Genomic DNA, 22816 nt, shown 5'->3' with positions numbered 1-22816 from the left:
GACTGAGCCACCCAGGCGCCCCTCAAAAAGGATTTAAAACAGAACCCCTGGGAGCGCCTGAGTTGCTCAGTCGGTTAAGCGTCCAACTCTTGATCTCAGCTTAGGTCTTGATCTCAGGGTCGTGAGTTCAAGCCCCGTGTTGAGCTCTATGCTGGGTGTGGAGCCTACTTAAAAAATAATAATAATAAAACAGAAGCTCTGGAGTATATATATGTTCCCCTATTCTTTTCACTAAGTACAACTGCAGACCTCAGACTTTATATGTAAAACAAACATAAGGGACTCTGAAAGGTGGAGAGAAGAAGGAAACATGAGACATGAGGAATGACATAGTGGTGAGTTGCTTGGGTTTTCTTTTTGTCTTGTATATCCCAGACTTGATGCTGACGAAGCCAGCAACCTGGAAACATGAATGAGTGCAGACCAAAAACAAAAACAAAAACAAAACAAAACAAAACAAAAAAAACTTAAGAGAAATCTGCTCTAACCAAAGACCAGGAAAAGGGCAGTCTAGCAAGACCGGAAACTTAGTAACTGCTCTGCTCTAACCAAACACCACAACCAAAAAAATGTGGCACCACTCACACCCAGGCTGAATGGAGGACTTAGATTTATACTCTTGTAAAACAAATTAGGTGCCCCAGCTGAAATTAGGTGCCCCAGAATTAGGTTCAAGAATACCAAATAGGAAGCCAGGGCTTCTGTGCTGTCTGGTCATGAGGCCTCTCTCTCACCATCTGGTTTTAATGGAGACCACATAGAGAGCCTGGATTTCTGCCCCAATCTGGCAGTAACAAGATGCCATTCTACTATCCACTGGGGTGGTGTCAGAGGAGGCCTAAAGTAGGGTTGAGACTTACTGTCACCTAGTGGTAATGAGCCTACACCCACTGTGGTATCAGTGGAAAAGAAGTAAGGAACCAGAACTCTCACCCCTCGTCAGCAGTAATAAGGAACTGTCCCCCTCAGGTATCAATAGAGGCTGAGTGGAGTTAATAATGGGGGACGATGGGGCAGTGCCCCTCCCCTTCTGTTGGAGCAGGGTAAAAAAAAAAAAAAATCAGTTAAAACAGATGGTTTAAGGTCCAGAGTTTCATAACATACAAAAAGTCCAAGATTACATGAAAATGACTCATCATACCAAGAACCTGAAGATCTCAAACTGAGTTTTATTTTTTTGACTGTATTAGCATTTTATTTTTTTTTTTTAATTTTTAAAATTATGTTGTTAGCCAACATATAGTACATCATTAGTTTTTGATGTAGTGTTCAATGATTCGTTGCAAACTGAATTTTAAAAGACAATCAGTAGATGCTAACACCAAGATCACATATATATTAGAATTCTTAGACAAAAATTTTTAAGAGCCATGATAATGGATCAGTAAGCAATTGCAAACATGCTGGAAAAAATGACAAAAATAGACTCAGCAGAGAAATAGGTCTTAGAAATAGAAGATATAAAGAAGAACCTAATGGAAATTTTAGATTAAAAAAATACAATAACTTATGAAAAGCTCAGCAAATGGGCTCAACAGCAGAATGGAGGAGACAGAGGAAAGAATCAGTGAATTGGAAGACAGAACAACAGAAATACCCAATCTGAATAATATAAAGGAAATAGACTGAAAAAAAAATGTGAACAGAGTCTGAGAGGCCTGTGGGACTATGACGAAAGATCTAATAGTGTCATCAGAGTCTCAGAAGGAGAGGAGAAAAGGGTGGGACTGAAAAAATATTCGAAGAAGTAAAGCCTGAAAACTCCCCAAATTTGGCAAGAGACATACACCTAGTGGTTCAAGAAGATAATCAGACTCCCAGTAGGATAAACCCAAAGAAATCCATATTAAGAGACATCATAATTAAACTTCTGAAAACTGAAAGCAACAAAATCTGAAAGCAAAGGAAAACAATTAGAATGACATCAGTTTGTCAACAGAAACCATGGAGGCCCAAAGGGAATGTCATAATATTTTCAAAGTGATAAAAGAACTATCACCCAGAATCCCATACCCAGAGAAAAGATGTGAAGGGGAAATCAAGACATTCTCAGATTAAAGAAAACAAAGTCAGCAGCAGACCTATCCTGAAAGAATGGCTGAAGGAATTCCTCTAAACAGAACAGAAATGATAAAAGAAAGAACCTAGGAACACCAGGGAGGAAGAAAGAATGTGGTAAGCAAAAATTTGGATAAAGTAAGCTTTCCTTCTCTTTGAGTTTTCTAAATTGTGTTTGGCACTTGAAACAAGGTATAACACTGTCTGATGTAGTTCTAAAGGTATACTGAGAAAATATTTTAAGCAATTGTAAACAGGAAAGGCAAAGGGACATAAAGGGAGGTAAGGTTTCTGTACTTCAACTACTGAAATGATGATACCTGTAATAGGCTGTAATAAGTAATATATATATAATGCAGTACTCAGAGCAATAACTAAAAAACCTATACAAATAGGTACTCTTAAAAGTATTATAGGTAAATTAAAATGGAATTTTAAAGAATGTTCATGCAATCCACAGGAAAGCAAAAAAAGAAAACAAATGAAAAAGAGAGGAGAAACAACCCCCAGCAGACTTAAGCCCTAAAAGTTAATAATTACATTAAATATATCAAGAGACAGAGATGGCAGACCTAACTATATGCTGCCTACAAGAAACTCAAAATATAACCATATAGTCAGGTAAAATGTAAAAGTATAGAGAAAGATATATATGCACACATTCATCAAAAAGTGGAAGTGACTGTATTAGCATCAGAAAAAGTAGGCAAAGAAAATAACCAGAGACAGAGAAGTTCATTATGTAATGATAAAAGAGTCAACCCACCAAGAATACATAGTAATACTAAATATACATACACCAAACAACAGCTGCAAAATATATGAAGCAAAAACTGATTGAACTGAAGGGGCGAATAGACAAATCCACAATTATAGTTGGGGACATAAACACCCCCCTCTCAATTTGTAGAATAACTAGATAGAAAATCAACAGGGATATAGGAAAACTCAACAGTACCCATCAGCCTACAGTATCTAATAAATATTTATTGAACACCCAACAATAGCAGAACATGCATTATTTTCAAAAGCCCACAGACCACATACCAAAACCATATTCTGGGTCATAAACAACCTCAGTGCATTTAAGTGAATTAAAATAATGTGTTCTCTGACAACAGTATCAAGCTAGAAATCTATAATAAAGAACAGGAAATCCTGAACGCTTGAAAACAAAAAGACACACTTCCAAATAATCCATGCATCAAAGAGGAAGTCTCAAGGGAAGTAAAAAAATACAGTGAACTGAATGGAAATAAGAATACAAGGTAACAAAGTTTGTGGGACATAGCTAAAGAACTGAGAAAATTTATCACACTAAATGCATACATTAAAAAAGAGGAAAAGTCTCAAATCAGTAATATAAGCTGTCACCTCAAGGATTTAGAAAAAGAAGAGCAAAATCAAACAGAAGGAAGAAAATAATAAAGATAAAAGTAGAAAGCAATATAATGAAAAACAGTAGGGAAAAATCAATGAAACGAGTAACATAGCTGGTAATTTAAAAACATCAAAATTGACAAACCTCTAGGAAGACTGGCCAAAAGCGGGGAGTGGGAGGAGAGAAAAGACACCACAAATGATCTATTATTGTCTATTCATATATAATGAATAATCTATTCATTAGAAATGAAATGGGATAATGTCACAGATAGTAGTCCTTAAAAGAATAATAAAGAGATGAACAACTCTACATACATAAATTTGACAAGAAAATGGATCAGTATTTTGAAAAACACAAATCATGACTCATCCTATATGAATAAAGTTGCCCTGTAACTGTCAAGGAAATTGAATTCATAATTTGAAATCTCCAGGACCAAAGAGTCTTACTGAAGAATTCTACCAGAAGTTAAAAATAATAACTAACACTAATTCTACACAATCTTCCAGCAATTAGAAGAGGAGGAAACACTTCAATTCATTTTATGATGCTAGTGTTACACTGATAGCAAAATAAGACAAAGACAGTACACAAATGGAAAACTTGAGGCCAGTATCTGTCATGAATATAGATACAAAAATACTAAAAAAAATACTAAAAAATAGAATTCAATAAATAAAAAGAATCGTACATTATTATGAAGTGGGATTGATTCCAGGGATCCAAGTTTGGTTCAGTATTTGAAAATTAATCAATGTATTCTACTACGTTTATGCTCTAAAGAAGAAAAAGTATATGGTCATATTGGTCAAAACAACAAAAGTATTTGACAAAATTTAACACCAATTCATGGTAGAAACTCTCAGAAAAATGCAAGTAGAGGGAACTTCTTCAACCTGACAAAGGCTAACATTATACTTAATGGCAAAAGATGGAATGCTTTCCCCCTAAGGTTGAGAACAAATCAAGGTCTGCTCTCACCACTCTTATTTTTTTAAATTTAATTTAATTTAATTATGTTATGTTAGTCACCATACATCATTAGTTTTTGAGGTAGCGATCCACGATTCATTGTTTTCGTATAACACCCAGTGCATCATGCAGTACGTGCCCTCCTTAATACCTGTTACTAGGCTAACCCATCCCCCAACCCCTTTCCCCTCTAAAACCCTCAGTTTGTTTCTCAGAGTCCATAGTCTCTCATGGTTCATCTCTCCCTCTGATTTCCCCACCTTCATTTTTCCCTTCCTTCTCCTAATGTCCTCCATGCTATTCCTTATGTTCCACAAATAAGTGAAACCATATGATAATTAACTTTCTCTACTTGACTTATTTCACTTAGCATAATCTCCTCCAGTCCCATCCATGTTGATGTAAAAGTTGGGTATTCATCCTTTCTGATTGCTCTCACCACTCTTATAAACATAGAGATGGAAGCACTAGACAGTGCAATAAAGTAAGAAAAGGAAATAGAAGGCATATATATATATGAAAGGAAGAAATAAATCTGTCCCTATTTGCAGATGACATGATTGTCTATGTAGAAAATATCAAGGAATATGCAAAACTTCCAGAAAGAAAAAGATCATAGGATGCAAGGTAAATGCTCAAAATCAATTATATTTCCATATACTAGTGATAAATACATGGGCACTGATACTAAAAATACATCATTTACAATTGCTTTTTAAAATGAAATAGTATAAATTTAACAAAACATATATAGCACTTACGTGCTGGAAACTATACACTGTTGAATGAAATTTTTAAAAATCTTTATAAATGGAGAGACATACTGTACTCATGTACTGGAAGGCTCAACATAGTTAAGATGTCATTTCTCCCCAGACTGTTACAAAGATTGAATGTAAATCTTATCAAAATCCCAGAAAGATTTTTTTCTAGATATTGACAAAACTATTCTAAAATGTATATAGAAAGGCAAAGAAACTAGAAAAGCTAAAACAATTTTGGAAAAGAATAAAATGGGAAGAATCACTATACTTGATTTCATGACTTATTATATAACTATATTAATCAAAATTGTGTGGTGTTGGTGGAAGGATAGACACAGATCAATGGAAAAAAATAGAAATAGATCCATCTAAATATGCCTAATGATTTTTTTAAGATTTTATTTTTAAGTAATCTCTACACCCAACGTGGGGCTCACACTTACAACTCTGAGATGAAGAGTCACACACTCCACCGACTGAGCCAACCAAGCACCCTTGCCTAATGATTTTTGATAAAAGTGCAAAATCAATTCATTGGAGAAGAGGTAGCCTTTTCAACAAATGATGTTAGAGCAATTAAAAACCTGTATGCAAAAAAATGAACCTCGACTTTAGTCTCATACTTATGCAAAAATTAACTCAAAATGGATCACAGATTTCCATGTGAAATGTAAAGCCACAAAACATTAAGGAAAAAATGAGAAGGACGCCTGGGTGGAGGCTTCATCGGTTAAGCGTCTGCCTTCGGCTCAGGTCATGATCTCAGGGTCCTGGGATCGAGTCCCACATCGGGCTCCCTGCTCAGCGGGGAGCCTGCTTCTCCCTCTGCCTGCTGCTCCCCCTGCTTGTGCTCTCTCTCTCTCTGACAAATAAGTGAATACAATATTTTTTTTTTTTAAAAGGAAAAAACGCGAAAAACTTCAGAATCTAAGGTTAGGCAAAGAGTTCTTAACACCAAAAGGATGAGCCATAAAAGAAAAACAACTGATGATTTGACTTCATAAAAGTTAAAAACTCTTGCTCTGTGAAAAACCCTGTTGAGAGGATGAAAAGACAGGCTACACAGTGAGAGAAAATATTTGTAAATCACAATCTGACAAAGCAATAGTATCTAAAATATATAAAGAACTCAAGATTCAACAGTAAAAAATACTCCAGACAATCCAGTTAGAAAATAGGCAAAAGACTTGAAGAGACAGTTTACCAAAGAGGATATACAGATGGCATATAAACATATGAAAAAGTGTTCAACATCATTAGCCATTAGGGAAATGCAAATCAAAACCACAATGAGGTATCACTACTCACCTATCACTACACACATATGGGAATGTTTAAAATTAAAAATAGCGAAAACACCAAATTCCAACAAGGTTGCAAAGAACCTGGATCACTGATACATTCCTGCTGGGAATGTCAAATGTCAGAATTTCTGGTGGGAATGCTAAGTGTCAGTCTAGAAAGCAGTATGCAATTTCTTTAAAAACAAAACATGCCAACAACCATATATAATCCAGCAATTGCACTCCTGAGCCTTTATACCAGAAAATGAAGACTTATATTCACACAAAAACCAGTATATAGTTTATAGGAGCTTTATAGTAAAAAACAGGAAACAACCCAGATGTCCCTCCATGGGTTAAACAAACATACAGCCATACTATGAAATGCTATTCATCAATAAAAATGAACAAATTACTGGGACACAAACCAATCTCACTGGATCTCCAGAGAATTATGCTGAATGAAAAGGCCAATCTTAAAAGGTACATACTGTAAAAGTACATTTATATAACATTTTTGAAGTGACAAAGCATAGAAATGGAGAACAAATTAGTAGTTGCCTGGTGTTAAGAAGGAGAATAGTGGAGGTGGCTTTTAAAGGGTAACATGGGATCACCTGGGTGGCTCAGTCGGTTAAGCATCTGCCTTCGGCTCAGGTCATGATCCCAGGGTCCTGGGATTGAGTCCTGTGTCGGGCTCCCTGCTCCGCGGGAAGTCTGCTTCTCCCTCTGCCTCTGCCTGCAGCTCTGCCTACTTGTGCTCTCTCTCTGTCAAATAAATAAAATCTTAAAAAAATAAATAAATAAAAATAAAAGGGTAACATGGGTTAAAAGGGTAACCAGAATCCTTGTGGTGATGAAATGACCTGTATCTTGATAGTACCATTGGAAAAAAGGGTACAAGATAGCTTTCTGTATTATTTCTCACAATTGTATATGAATCTGAAATTATCTCAAAATAAAAAGTTTAATTTGGGACATTCTAAAAGGGGAAAAAAGCATAGTAGTGAGAAGAGTCGTGAAACTCAACACCACTGGACTTATAATGATAAAGCATTACTGTCTGCTCAAGACTGAAAGAAAGTACACAAATTAATGAGTCAATGAAAGCCACCCCTCCTCTGCATAGAGCCCACAAATTAGAAACTGTGACGGTAGAGGTGAAAACAGAAAAAAAAAAATTCTTTCTGGAGACCATGAGTACCCTCTGCAATATAGCGTCTGTCATCTTCCCCTTGGGTTTTCTTGAGAGAGACTACTTCATGCAGAGAACCTCTTCTTTCCAATTCGTCAAGAGTTAAGCTGTATAAAAGAAAGTTTCCTCTTTGCTAGTGGAAAGTTTGTTAATAGTGTATAACTCTTCTAAAAAGATGAAAGAGGGCTTTGACCATTTTGTTTTTGAAGGTCTGAGTGTATTAGAAAATGGACACATGCCCAATGGACACAAAATTGTTTAATTATGGAATATGTTAAGATCTATCTTTAATAAAATGGTTCTCTTAACATAAAAAAGAATAAAAGCAAATGAGTTAAATATTTAACTCAAGAAGCTACTAAAATAACAGAGAACTCCAAAGAATATAAAAAGAAAGAATTAAGATAAGAACAAAAATTAATTAGAAAATAAGCACTAGAAAAGAGCTACAGAACAAAACCTGCTTTAAAAGACTAACAGAATAGACAAACTTCTGGCATGATTGAGCCAAAACAAAACAAAACCAAGAAGATAAAACAATGTTAGGGGAAAAATGGGGCTTTACTACAGATAGAGTATACTTTTGAAAATTATAAAAATCATATTTTTGAAGATTCTGGGAAGATAGGAGAGTGGGAAGTACCAGGAATCTGTCTCCCACCTACACAACACTTGCACTACCACATTCTGTCTGATATAACTATTTTGGAACTCTGGGTCTGTTGAAGGCTTGCAACTTATAGGGGAAGGTTTAGATGGCAAATTATGATTAATTTTGGTTAATTTCAGATCTAAACACAGTAGCAGCTACTCATTCCCCACCCTTCTAGGTATGTGGCATGGAGCCATGTATGTGTTCCTCTAGTAGCTTGCACACAGTTTGCTGGAACCAGGATGAGCTAAAAGGACCTTGTCCTTCAAATATTGTAGATCTGTGCTCTGATTGCTGATTGCTGCTTCTGATCACAGAGGTGCAGACAAAGAGGCTATAAGGTGTTGTTGCACCTCCCACCATCCCGTTGTTGTAGGACCCTTCCTCTCCTGTTGAAACTACCAAAGGATTTAAAGGGCAGCATCCTTTTCCCCTCTTACCTTTTTCTCCTTTTCCCCATTCAGGAACCAGGCATTAACAATTAGGGCACTTAAAAACAACTGCAAATAAGGGGAAAACTAGAAAGTGACCATGCATGTCCAGGGAAAGGCTCAGAGGAGACCTGAAAAGACCTTAATTTTACACCTCAGGCTGACCCTCAGCACAGAGACAGCCTACAACAATGACAAATAAAAATAAAACAAAAAGCAGTAAACTCTGGGAAGGGGTAGAATCTGATTTCCAGACTTATCCCATTATTAGATTCAAATATCCAATGTTCAATAAAAAAATCATAAGGCATACAAAGAAACATGAAAGTATAGCCCATTCAAATTAAAAAAAAATCACAAGAAACAACAGTGTTGGTGAGGATGTGGAGAAGAAACCCTCAGGCACTGTTAGTGGGAATGCAAACTGGTGCAGCCACTGTGGAAAACAGTATGGAGGCTCCTCAAAAAATTAAAAATAGAATTACTATATGATCCAGTAATTCCCTATTGGACATTTACTCAAAGAATATGAAAACACTAATCTAAAAAGTTATATGCACCCCAATGTTTATTGCAGCATTATTTACAATAGCTAAATATGGAAGCAACCCAAGTGTCCATCAATAGAGGAATGGATAAAGAAAATGTGGTATATATATACAATGGAATATTACTCAACCATAAAAAAGAATGAAATTTTGCCATTTGCAAAAACATGGATGGATCTAGAGGATATAATGTTAAGTGAAAGAACAGAGAGAAATACCGTATGATCTCACTCATATGGATTTTAAGAAATAAAAAAAGAAAAACCAAAAAACAGACTCTTAACTATAGAAAACAAACTAGCGGTTACCAGAGAGAAGTGGGTGGGAAGATGGGTGAAATAGGTGAAGGGGATTAAAAGTACACTTATCATGATGAGCACTGAGTAATGTATAGAATTGTTGTATCACCATATTGTACACCTGAAACTAATATAACAGTGTATGTTAATTATACTGGAATTAAAAATAAGTAAACAAAATTTTAAAAAACAAGGAACATTTCAAATCAACAATCTAACTATACCGCTTAAGGAACTAGAAAAAGAAGAACAAAACTCCAAAACCCACAGAAGAAAGGAAATAATAAAAACTAGAGCAGAAGTAGGCAAAATACAGAATAAAAAACACAGAAAATCAATGAAACCAAAAGTCAGGTTTTTGAAAAAGATTTATTTATTCTAGGGAGAGAGCGAGAGAGAGAGTGCACATGAGTGGGGGAAGGGGCAGAGGGAGAGGGAGAATCCCCAAGCAGACTCCCCACTGAATGGGGAGCCTGACATGGGGCTGGATCCCAGCACCCTGCGATCATGACCTGAACCGAAATCAAGAGTTAGATGCTTAATTGACTGAGCCACCCAGGTGCCCCCAAAAGTCAGTTTTTTTAAAAGATCAACAAAATTCACAAACCTCTAGCTAGACGGACTAAGAAAAAATAGAGAAGACTCATACAACTAAAGTTAGAAATTAAAGTGGGGATATTACTACCAGTTATACAGAAATTAAAAGTGTAAATGAGTACTATGAAAAATTATTCAACAAATGGGATAACCTAGATGAAATGGACAAATTCCTAGGGACACAAAACTACCAGATTAAAGCACAAAGAAAGAAAATCTTAATAGAACTATAACTATTAAGAAGATTAAATCAGTGATTTAAAAAAATCTCTCAAAGAAAAGTCCTGGGCCTGATGGCTTCACTGGTGAATTCTACCAAATTCTTGAAGAACTAACACCAATACTACTAAAACTTTCCCAAAAAAATTGAAGAGGAGAGAATATTCCTAACTCATTCTATGAGGCCAGCATTATCCTGACACTGAAGCCAGACAAGGACACTATAAGAAAACTACAAACCTATATCTCTTATGAACATTGATGCACAAGTACTCAACAAAGTACTAGCAAACGAAGTTGAACAGCATATGAAAAGGATTAATGCACCTTGACCAGGGGAATTTATTCTTGGAATGCAAGGATGGCTCAACATACAACTCCATCTATGTAATAAATCAAATCAACAGAATGAAAACCCCCCACATAATCTCACTTGATAGAGAAAAAGCTTTTGACAAAATTCAACACCATTTCATGAAATAAACACTCAGCAAAGTAGGAATAGAGGGAAACTACCTCAAAATGATAAAAGCCATATATAAACATTTCTCAATGAACATTATACTCTGGTGAAAAACTGAAAATATTCCCTCTAAGATCAGGAGCAAGGCAAGGATTCCTGCTTTCACTTCTTTTCAAAATAATATTAAAAGTTCTAGCCAAAGCAGTTAGGCAAGAAAAAGAAATAAAAGACATCCAAATTGGAAAGGAAGAAATAAAATGATCTCTGTTGCAGGTTATATGATCAGTTTTATATATGATTATATGTAGAAAACCTTAAAGATCACACACACACACACACACACCCCAGAATAAATGATATAAATGATTTTGGTAAAGCAGCAGGATATGGGATGCCTGAGTGGCTCAGTCAGTTTCACATCTGACTCTTGATTTTGGCTCAGGTCATGATCTCAGGGTCATGAGATCAAGCCCCGTGTCAGGCTCCATGCCCACACAGAGTCTGCTTGGGTTTTCTCTCCCTCGGCCCTTCCCCTCCGCTCTCCAAATGGATGAATGGATGAATGAATGAATGAATGAATGAATAATAAATCTTTTTTTAAAAAAAATGCAGGATACAAATTCAGCAAATATCAGTTGCATTTCTATATACTAACTGTGAACAACACGAAAAGTAAGTTATAAATCAATTCCATCAAAAGGAATAAAATACTTAAGAATTAACTTTTTTTTAAATGGATCAGTTATTTAATTAGGTTCTTTTTTTTTTATTATGTTACGTTAGTCATCATACATTACATCATTAGTTTTTGATGTAGTGTTCCATGATTCATTGTTTGCGTATAACACCCAGTGCCCATTCAATACGTGCCCTCCTTAATACCCATCACTGGCCTAACCCATCCCCCCACCCGCCTCCCCTCTAAAACCCTCAGTTTGTTTCTCAGAGTCCATAGTCTCTCATGGTTCATCTCCCCCTCCAATTTCACCCCCTTCATTTTTCCCTTCCTACTATCTTCTTCTTCTTTTTCTTTTTTTTTTTTTAACATATAATGTATTATTTGTTTCAGAGGTACAGGTCTGTGATTCATCAGTCTTACACAATTCACAGCACTCACCATAGCACATACCCTCCCCAGTGTCCATCACCCAGCCACCCTATCCCTCGCACCCCCCACCACTCCAGCAACCCTTAGTTTGTTTCCTGAGATTAAGAATTCCTCATATCAGTGAGATCATATGATACTTGTCTTTCTCTGATTGACTTATTTCCCTTCACATAATACCCTCTAGTTCCATCCACGTCATTGCAAATGGGAAGATTTCTTTTTTGATGGCTGCATAATATTCCATTGTATATATATACCACATCTTCTTTATCCATTCATCTGCTGATGGACATCTAGGCTCTTTCCATAGTTTGGCTATTGTGGACAATGCTGCTATAAACATTGGGGTGCAGGTGCCCCTTCGGATCACTACATTTGTATGTTTGGGGTAAATACCCAGTAGTGCAATTGCTGGGTCATAGGGTAGCTCATTTTCAACTTTTTGAGGAACCTCCATACTGTTTTCCTGAGTGGCTGCACCAGCTTGCATTCCCAACAGTGTAGGAGGGTTTCCCTTTCTCCGCATCCTTGCCAAAATCTGTCATTTCCTGACTTGTTAATTTTAGCCATTCTGATGGGTGTGAGGTGGTATCTCATTGAGGTTTTGATTTGTATTTCCCTGATACTGAGTGATGTTGAGCACTTTTTCATGTGTCTGTTGGCCATTTGGATGTCTTCTTTGCAGAAATGTTTGTTCATGTCTTCTGCCCATTTCTTGATTGGATTATTGGTTCTCTGGGTGTTGAGTTTGATAAGTTCTTTATAGATTTTGGATACTAGCCCTTTATCTGATATGTCATTTGCAAAAATTTTCTCCCATTCTGTCGGTTGTCTCTTGGTTTTGTTGACTGTTTCCTTTGCTGTGCAAAAGCTTTTTATCTTGATGAAGTCCCAGTAGTTCATTTTTGCCCTTGCTTCCCTTGCCTTTGGCAATGTTTCTAGGAAGAAGTTTCTGCGGCTGAGGTCGAAGAGGTTGCTGCCTGTGTTCTCCTCTAGGATTTTGATGGATTCCTGTCTCACATTTAGGTTTTTCATCCATTTTGAGTCTATTTTTGTGTGTGGTGTAAGGAAATGGTCCAATTTCATTCTTCTGCATGTGGCTGTCCAATTTTCCCAACACCATTTGTTGAAGAGACTGTCTTTTTTCCATTGGACATTCTTTCCTGCTTTGTCAAAGATTAGTTGACCATTGAGTTGAGGGTCCATTTCTGGGCTCTGTATTCTGTTCCATTGGTCTGTCTGTTTTGGTGGCAGTACCATACTGTCTTGATGATGACAGCTTTGTAATAGAGCTTGAAGTCCGGAATTGTGATGCCACCAGCTTTGCTTTTCTTTTTCAACATTCCTCTGGCTATTCGGGGTCTTTTCTGGTTCCACACAAATTTTAGGATTATTTGTTCCATTTCTTTGAAAAAAGTTGATGATATTTTATAGTGATTGCATTAAATGTGTAGATTGCTCTGGGTAGCATTGACATTTTCACAATATTTGTTCTTCCAATCCATGAGCATGGAACGTTTTTCCATTTCTTTGTGTCTTCCTCAATTTCTTTCATGAGTATTCTATAGTTTTCTGAGTACAGATTCTTTGCCGCTTTGGTTAGGTTTATACCTAGGTATCTTATGGTATTGGGTGCAATTGTAAATGGGATCAACTCCTAAATTTCTCTTTCTTCTGTCTTGTTGTTTGTGTATAGAAATGCAACTGATTTTTGTGCATTGATTTTATATCCTGCGACTTTACTAAATTCCTGTATGAGTTCCAGCAGTTTTGGGGTGGAGTCTTTTGGGTTTTCCACATAAAGTGTCATATCATCTGCAAAGAGTGAGAGTTTGACTTCTTTGCTGATTCGGATGCCTTTTATTTCTTTTTGTTGTCTGATTGCTGAGGCTAGGACTTGTAGTACTATGTTGAATAGCAGTGGTGATAGTGGACATCCCTGCCGTGTTCCTGACCTTAGGGGGAAAGCTCTCAGTTTTTCCCCATTTAGAATGATATTCGCTCTGGGTTTTTCATAGATGGCTTTTATGATATAGAGGTATGTACCCTCTATCCCTGCACTCTGAAGAGTTTTAATCAAGAAAGAATGTTGTACTTTGTCAAATGCTTTTTCTGCATCTATTGAGAGGATCATATGGTTCTTGTTATTTCTTTTATTAATATATTGTATCACATTGATTGATTTGCAGATGTTAAACCAACCATGCAGCCCAGGAATAAATCCCACTTGGTTGTGGTGAATAATCCTTTTAATGTACTGTTGGATCCTGTTGGCTAGTATTTTGGTGAGAATTTTTGCATCCATGTTCATCAGGGATATTGGTCTGTAATTCTCCTTTTTGGTGGGGTCTTTGTCTGGTTTTGGGATCAAGGTAGTGCTGGCCTCATAAAATGAGTTTGGAAGGTTTCCTTCCATTTCTATTTTTTGGAACAGTTTCAGAAGAATAGGTATTAATTCTTCTTTAAATGTTTGGTAGAATTCCCCTGGGAAGCCATCTGGCCCTGGGCTCTTAATTGTTGGGAAATTTTTTATTACTGCTTCAATTTCCTTACTGGTTATGAGTCTGCTCAGGTTTTCTATTTCTTCCTGGTTCAGTTTTGGTAGTTTATGCATCTAATGGAATGCATCCATTTCTTCCAGATTATCTAATTTGCTGGCATATAGTTGCTCATAATATGTTCTTATAATTGTTTGTATTTCTTTGGTGTTGGTTGTGATTTCTCCTCTTTCATTCATGATTTTATTTATTTGGGTCCTTTCTCTTTTCTTTTTGATAAGTCTGGCCAGGGATTTATCAATCTTGTTAATTCTTTCAAAGAACCAGCTCCTAGTTTCATTGATATGTTCTACTGTTCTTTTGGTTTCTATTTCATTGATTTCTGCTCTGATCTTTATTATTTCTCTTCTCCTGCTGGGTTTAGACTTTACTTGCTGTTCTTTCTCCAGCTCCTTTAGGTGTAGGGTTAGGTTGTGTATTTGAGACCTTTCTTGTTTCTTGAGAAAGGCTTATATTGCTGTATACTTTCCTCTTAGGACTCCCTTTGCTGCATCCCAAAGATTTAGAACAGTTGTGTTTTCATTTTCATTTGTTTTCATGAATTTTTTTAATTCTTCTTTAATTTCCTGTTTGACCCATTCATTCTTTAGTAGGATGCTCTTTAGCCTCCATGTATTTGAGTTCTTTCTGACTTTCCTCTTGTGATTAAGTTCTAGTTTCAAAGCATTGTGGTCTGAAAATATGCAGGGAATGATCCCAATCTTTTGGTACCAGTTGAGACCTGATTTGTGACCTAGGATGTGATCTATTCTGGAGAATGTTCCATGGGCACTAGAGGAGAATGTGTATTCTGTTGCTTTGGGATGGAATGTTCTGAATATATCTGTGAAGTCCATTTGGTCCAGTGTGTCATTTAAAGTCTTTATTTCCTTGTTGACCTTTTGTTTAGATGATTTGTCCATTTCAGTGAGGGGGGTGTTAAAGTCTCCCACTATTGTTGTATTGTTGTCGATGTGTTTCTTTGCTTTTGTTATTAATTGGCTTATATAATTGGCTGCTCCCATGTTAGGGGCATAGATATTTACAATTGTTAGATTTTCTTGTTGGATAGACCCTTTAAGTATGATATAGTGTCCTTCCTCGTCTCTTATTATAGTCTTTCGGTTTAAAATCTAATTTGTCTGATATAAGGATTGCCACCCCAGCTTTCTTTTAGTGTCCATTAGCATGGTAAGTGGTTTTCCACGCCCTCACTTTAAATCTGGAGGTGTCTTTGGGTCTAAAATGAGTCTTTTGCAGACAGCATATCGATGGGTCTTGTTTTTTTATCCAGTCTGATAGCCTGTGTCTTTCGATTGGGGCATTTAGCCCCTTTACATTTAGGGTAACTATTGAAAGATATGAATTTAGTGCCATTGTATTGCCTGTAAGGTGACTGTTACTGTATATTGTCTGTGTTCCTTTCTTGTCTATGTTACTTTTAGACTCTCTCTTTGCTTAGACGACCCCTTTCAATATTTCTTGTAGGGCTGGTTTCGTGTTTGCAAATTCCTTTAGTTTTTGTTTGTCCTGGAAGCTTATCTCTCCTTCTATTTTCAACGACAGCCTAGCTGGATATAGTATTCTTGGCTGCATATTTTTCTCATTTAGTGCTCTGAATAGATCATGCCAGTCCTTTCTGGCCTGCCAGGTCTCTGTGGCTAGGTCTGTTGCCAATCTAATGTTTCTCCCATTGTAGGTTACAGATCTCTTGTCTCTAGCTGCTTTCAGGATTTTCTCTTTATCTCTGAAACTCGTAAGTTTTACTATTAGATGTCAGGGTGTTGACCTATTTTTATTGATTTTGAGGGGGGTTCTCTGTGCCACCTGGATTTTGATGCCTGTTTCCTTCCCCAAATTAGGGAGGTTCTCTGCTATAATTTGCTCCAATATACTTTCTGCCCCTCTCTCTCTTTCCTCTTCTTCTGGGATCCCAATTATTCTAATATTATTTCGTCTTATGGTATCACTTATCTCTCGAATTCTTCCCTCATGATCCAGTAGTTGTTTATCTCTCTGTTTCTTAGCTTCTTTATTCTCTATCATTTGGTCTTCTAGATCACTAATTCTTTCTTCTGCCTCATTTATCCTAGCAGTTAGAGCCTCCATTTTTTATTGCACCTCATTAATAGCCTTTTTGATTTTGACTTGGTTAGATTTTAGTTCTTTTATTTCTCCAGAAAGGGATTCTCTAGTAGCTTCTATGCTTTTTCAAGCCCAGCTAGTATCTTTATAATCGTCATTCTGAACTCTAGTTCCGACATCTTATTAATGTCCATATTGATTAGGTCGCTGGCAGTCAGTACTGCCTCTTGTTCTTTTTTTTTTTTTTTGAGGTGAGTTTTTCCATCTTGTCATTTTGTCCAGAGAAGAATAGATGAATGAGAGAACAAAATGCTAACAGGGTAACAACGACCCCAGAAAAATATACACTAAACAAATCAGAAGAGACCCGAAACCAGGGGGGGAGAAAGAAAAAAAAAAAAGAATATGGTCAAATATGATCAGGCTGGTGAATAGATCAGTGCCACACACTAGATTTTGGGTGTATTTTCGTCTGTTAAAAGAAACTGCCTCCCAAAATTTTAAAGAAAGAAAAACTTATATATGTACAAAAATAAGGGTAAGTATGATGAAGGGATGGAATATGATTGTAAAGATGAAAATTATAAGATTGTATTTATTTGCGAGAGAGAGAATGAGAGACAGAGAGCATGAGAGGGAGGAGCAGACTCCCTGCTGAGCAGGGAGCCTGATGTGGAACTCGATCCCGGGACTCCAGGATCATGACCTGAGCCGAAGTCAGTCGCTTAACCAACTGAGCCACCCAGGCGCCCAAAGATGAAAATTATAAAAGATTTTATAAAAGGAATTGATAAGAAGTTGGTTGAAAAAAGGAAGAAGAGAAATTTAAAAAGAACAAAAAAAGTGGGCGGGGAGAGAATGTGATCAGGCAGGAGACTAGAACAAAGCCATACCCTAGAAATTTAGGGTATATTTTGGTCTGTTAGAAGAAACTGTATCCGAAAATTTTAAAGAGAGAACAACTTATATATATACAAAAGATAAGGTTAACTACAATGAAGGGATAGAATATGACACTAAAAATGAAAAATAAAAAAGATTTTTAAAAAAGGGATTGAGGGCACCTGGGTGGCTCAGATGGTTAAGCGTCTGCCTTCGGCTCAGGTCATGATCCCAGGGTCCTGGGATCGAGTCCCACATCGGGCTCCCTGCTCCTTGGGAGCCTGCTTCTCCCTCTGCCTCTCTCTCTCTGTCTCTCATGAATAAATAAATAAAATCTTTAAAAAAAAAAAAAAAAAAAAGGGATTGATAAGATGTTGGGTGAAAAAGGGAAAAAGAAAAATTTAAAAAAATAGAAAAGGAAAAAATAAAGAAAATTTAAAGAATTAACTTTGAAAGATTAAAGAATCATGGGGAAAAAAAGCCATGAATTCTATGGAATTCTAGGGGAATACTAGTGCTGGAGTTCTGCCGTTCTCATTGATCAGTAAACTTGGTCTTGGCTGGCTGTTCTTGCTGATCTTCTGGGGGAGGGGCCTGTTGCAGTGATTCTCAAATGTCTTTGCCCGAGGCCGAATTGCCCCCCCCCCCCCCCCCCGCCAAGGGCCGGGCTAAGTAATCTGCTCGGGTTTGCTCTCGGTAGCTTTTGTTCCCTGCAAGCTTTCCATACAGCTTTGGAGGACGAGAAAGAAAATGGAGGCCTCCCAATCTCTGGTCCCAGAGGAGCCGAGAGGTTGGGGGCCCACTTCTGAGTGAGCCCCAGAGAAAAGCAGTCAGTCACTCCTCTCTTCTTGGTCTCCGGTCACACTCCGTGCTCACCCAGCCTGAGACCAAGCATTTCTATCTCTGGCACACGACCCTGTTTGTAGTCTCCAAACCCAGCAGATTCCTGTGGTGCACTCCTGTGCCACTCCTCCCAGGGGAGGAAGGGGAGTCTCCCCGGATCTGCTGCTTGTTGGGTCCCTGCTGGAAGAGCAGTGGCCCGACTGTGCCACGGATCACGGTTTATGGCAACCCCGAGCTGAGAGCCCACTCCTTGGCTCTGTCTCTGCAGTTGGCTTCCCTGCTCTGATACCTGGGAGCTCTGCTGCACTCAGGCATCCCTGGTCTTTCTGTGACCCCGAGAGTCCTGAGACCACACTGTCCCAGCAAGGGTTCCACCCCCTGCTTAGCCACTGGAGCGACGTCCTTCAGCGGAGTCGACTTCTAAAAGTTCTGATTTTGTGCTCCGCGGCTCTATCACTTGCCAGAAGTGGCCAAAGGAGGCCCCCTCCCCTGCCGTCTATCCTCCCGAATATTGCCTGGGATTCACTTCTCCCCACGTCCTACCTTCCAGAAAGTGGTCGCTTCTCTGTTCAGAGAGTTGCTACTATTCTTTTATTTGATCTTCTGTTGAGTTTATAGGTGTTCAGAATGGTTTGATACCTATCTAGCTGATTTCCTGGGACCAGATGAAGTTTAGGTCTCCTACTCTTCTGCCATCTTGCTCCTCCCCCTAATGAGGTTCTTTGTAAGAAATTTAGAACACCAATTTGTGAGGGTAAACTCCATTTGTGAGAGAAAACATAGAGCAGAGGTAGCCCTGAAGCTGTGAAACAGCTTTGATTTTTGGCACAATTTGCAAGTCCATAGCTTTCTGATCAATCTTGCTCTGCTCTGTAATCTCGTGTTTCTCTTTCTTGGTGTCAGAGATCTCACCTTCCTGGTGTCTGGGCTTATGCAGCTTCTTCTTCTTGAAGTAAGCATCAGTGAGATGTTCGGGGATTTTCACACTGCTGATATCAATTTTGGTAGAAGTGGCAATGATGAATTTCTGGTGTGTTCTATGCAGAGGAACTTGATTGAGGGATGGCGGTCCGGTCACAAGTAGCAAGCCACTGCTCAGTTGCTTCAGGAAAACTACCCTCTCGCCTCTGTGGCACCCAGTGAGGATGATCAAAATGGTCCCAGGAGTGATGTTAGCTCACAGTTTTCTCACATGCTGACTCAAAGGTTTTTTGCCATGGCTTAACAGGTTTCCAGGCACATCTTCAGTAGGATAATACCTAGGCATTTTGTGAAGCTTAACCACTCGGGTACCACCATTCTTGTCACCACCAACTGGTTTTGTGAAAGTAGCAAAAACCTTCTCCTTCTTTCTCTTTTCAACCCTGGATTTAGCTGCCAAATACTTCTTCTTGCACATGGCCTTTCTGGAATACATAGCTGATGGGAAATATCTGCCAATTCCACTAACTAGGACAGGGTTTCAGCTGCAGTGGGGTTTCCCCTTCTTTGGCATTTTAGCCTTGGGGTTACCCTTCTTAGCCTTGCCACCAGCACCAGCCTTCTTGGCTTCCAGTTTCTTCTCCTTAGTATCCGGCTTCTCAGCTTTTTCGCCCACCATCTTGCAAGATGGGAAAGAGCTCTAAGAATTAACTGAACCAAGAAGATGAAAGACTTGTACAATGAAAACTACAAAACATTGCTGAAAGAAATTAAAGATATACAAATAAATTGACATACATCCCATATTCATGGTTTGGAAAAGTTAATATTGTTAAAATGTCAATACTACCCAAAGTGATTTACAGAGTCAATGCAATCCCTATCAAAATCCCAATGATTTTTTTTTCAGAAATAGAAAAATCCATCCTAAAATTCATATGGAATCCAAGAGACCCCCAAATAGCCCAGATGAGCCTGAAAAAGAGCAAAGTTGGAGGTCTCACACTTACTGTTTTCAAAACTTACTACAAAACTAGAGCAATCAAAAAAGTATGGTATTGGCAGAAAGAGATATATATAACAATGGAACAGAATAGAGAGCCCAGAAATAACCCCTCACACAAATGGTCAAATGATTTTTGACAAGGGTGCCTAGCCCATTTAATGAGGAAAGGACAGTCTTTTCAACAATAGGTGCTAGGAAAACTGGATACCCATATACAGAAGAATGAACTTGGACCATTACCTAACACCATATATGAAAATTAACTCAGGATGGATTAAGGACCTAAATGCAAGACTGGAAACAATAAAACTCCTAGAAGAATATAAAGGACAAAGCTTCATGATATTAGATTTGGCAATGATTTCTTGGATAGGATACTAAACTGTGGAAGGAGCTGAGATGCCCTTCAACAGACAAATGGATAAAGAAAATGTGGTGCGTATATACAATGGAATATTACTCAGCCATCAGAAAGGATGAATACCCACCATTTGCATCGACATGGATGGAACTGGAGGGGATTATGCTCAGTGAAATAAGTCAAGTAGAGAAAGACAATTATCATATGGTTTCACTTATTTGTGGAACATAAGGAATAGCATGGAAGACATTAGGAGAAGGAAAGGAAATCAGAGGGGGAGCCGAGCTGTGAGAGACTATGGACTATGGGAAACAATCTGAGGGTTTCGGAGGGGAGGGGGGTGGGGGAATGGGTTAGCCCCGTGGTGGGTATTAAGGAGGGCACGTATTGCATGGAGCATTGGGTGTTATATGCAAACAATGAATCATGGAACACTACATCAAAAACTAATGATGTACTGTATGGTGACATAACATAATAATAAAAAAAAGGATACTAAAGGCACAGGTAACAAAAGAAAGAGCAAAATTAGGGGCACCTGGGTGGCTCGGTTGGGCAACTGACTCTTGGTTTCAGTTTGGGTCTTGATGTTAGCATCAAGGTATCAAGCCCCCTGTTGGGCTCTGCACTTGGATTGGAGTCTGCCTGAGATTCTACACCCCTTAGTCGCCCCCATCCCTGCTCACACTTAATCTTTCTAAAATAAATAAATAAATAAATAAATAAAATTTTAAAAAGAGAGACGGAGAAATTGGACTTAATGAAAAAAAAATTTTTTTTTAAAGATTTTATTTATTTGACAGAGACACAGCGAGAGAGGGAACATAAGCAGGGAGAGAGGGAGAGGGAGAAGCAGGCTTCCCACTGAGCAGGGAGCCTGATGTGGGACTCGATCCCAGGACCCTGGGATCATGACCTGAGCTGAAGGCAGACGCTTAACGACTGACCCACTCAGGCACCCTGGACTTAATGAAAATTTAAATATCTTGTGCATCAGAAGACCTATCTATGAGTAAAAAAGCAGCTCACAGAATGGCAGAAAAATATTTGCAAATCATATATCTGATAAGGAATTAATATTCAGAATATAACAACAAAAACCAACCTAATTCAAAAACTGGCAAAGGACTTGAATAGACATTTCTCCAAACATCTACAAATGGCCAATGAGCACATGAAAAAGTGTGCAACATCACTAATCATTAGAGAAATGCAAACCAAAACTATAATGAGATATCACCTCATACATATTAGAATGGTTTCTATCAAAAAACCAGAAAACAACTGTTGGCAAGGACGTGGACAAATCGGAATCTGTATGCACTTTTGGTAGGAATGTAAAATGGTATAGTCACCGTGGAAGCTGGTCATTCTTCAAAAAATTAAAAATAGAATTATATGATCCAGCAATTTTACTTATGGGAATATATCCAAAATAATTGAAGGAAGGGTTTCAAAGAATTATTTGTGCACTGATGTTCATAGAAGCATTATTCACAAAACGTAAAATGTGGAAGGAATCTACATGTCTGTCAACAGAATGGATAAGCAAACCGTGGCATATATATACAATTGAATATTATTCAGCCTTAAGAAAGAAAGAAAGTCTGACATAATATGCTACATCATGAATGAACTTTGAGTTCAATATACTAACTAAAATAAGCCAGTCACAAAAACACAAATGCTGTATGAGGTACATAATCAAATACATAGGCACAGAAAGGATCCTGGTGGTTGCCGGGGTTGGGGGGAGAATGGGAATTATTGTTTAATCGATATAGAGTTTCAATTTTAGAAGATGAAAAGAGTTATGGAGATGGATGGTGGTGATGGTTACACCAAAAATGTGAATGTGTTTAATACCATTGAGTAAGATGGTGAATTTAATATGCATGTTACCACAATAAAAAAAAGACATTAAAAAAAGTATTTTGTGATTACTTTTGAAAACAAAGATCAGAGAGTTTGATAACATACCACATAGGCATGTATGTTATCAAATTGTATTATCTTTGCCAAAAATACTGAAGATGAGCCTAAGTTTACAGGAAACAAGAATTGAGAAACAAATTAAACACCATGGTGGGGTCGGGGAGAGACAACTCCAGAAAATGAGACAGTCTAGAAAACAATTGGGTCTGATGTCTTTAACAAATCAGTGTCATAGAAAAAAATGTATGTGGGAGAAAAGCCTGTTCTAAGTGA

The 22816-nt window shown here is 37.7% G+C and overlaps 1 protein-coding gene and 1 pseudogene across 13 annotated transcripts in view; one reads left to right on the top strand and one right to left on the bottom strand.

The window, feature by feature from the left end:
* Nucleotides 1-22816, top strand: part of CFAP70 (cilia and flagella associated protein 70) — a 111406-nt gene that overhangs the window by 5611 nt on the left and 82979 nt on the right. The gene's annotated exons all lie outside the window — the stretch shown is intronic.
* On the bottom strand, nt 18971-20393 carry LOC116644276 (annotated as a pseudogene).

The sequence above is a fragment of the Phoca vitulina genome, unplaced genomic scaffold, assembly GCF_004348235.1.
Source record: "Phoca vitulina isolate PV1807 unplaced genomic scaffold, GSC_HSeal_1.0 scaffold29, whole genome shotgun sequence".
NCBI classification, from domain to species: domain Eukaryota; kingdom Metazoa; phylum Chordata; class Mammalia; order Carnivora; family Phocidae; genus Phoca; species Phoca vitulina.
The sequence above is the reverse complement of the archived record's forward strand: the minus strand, read 5'-3'. Positions and strand labels throughout refer to the sequence as shown.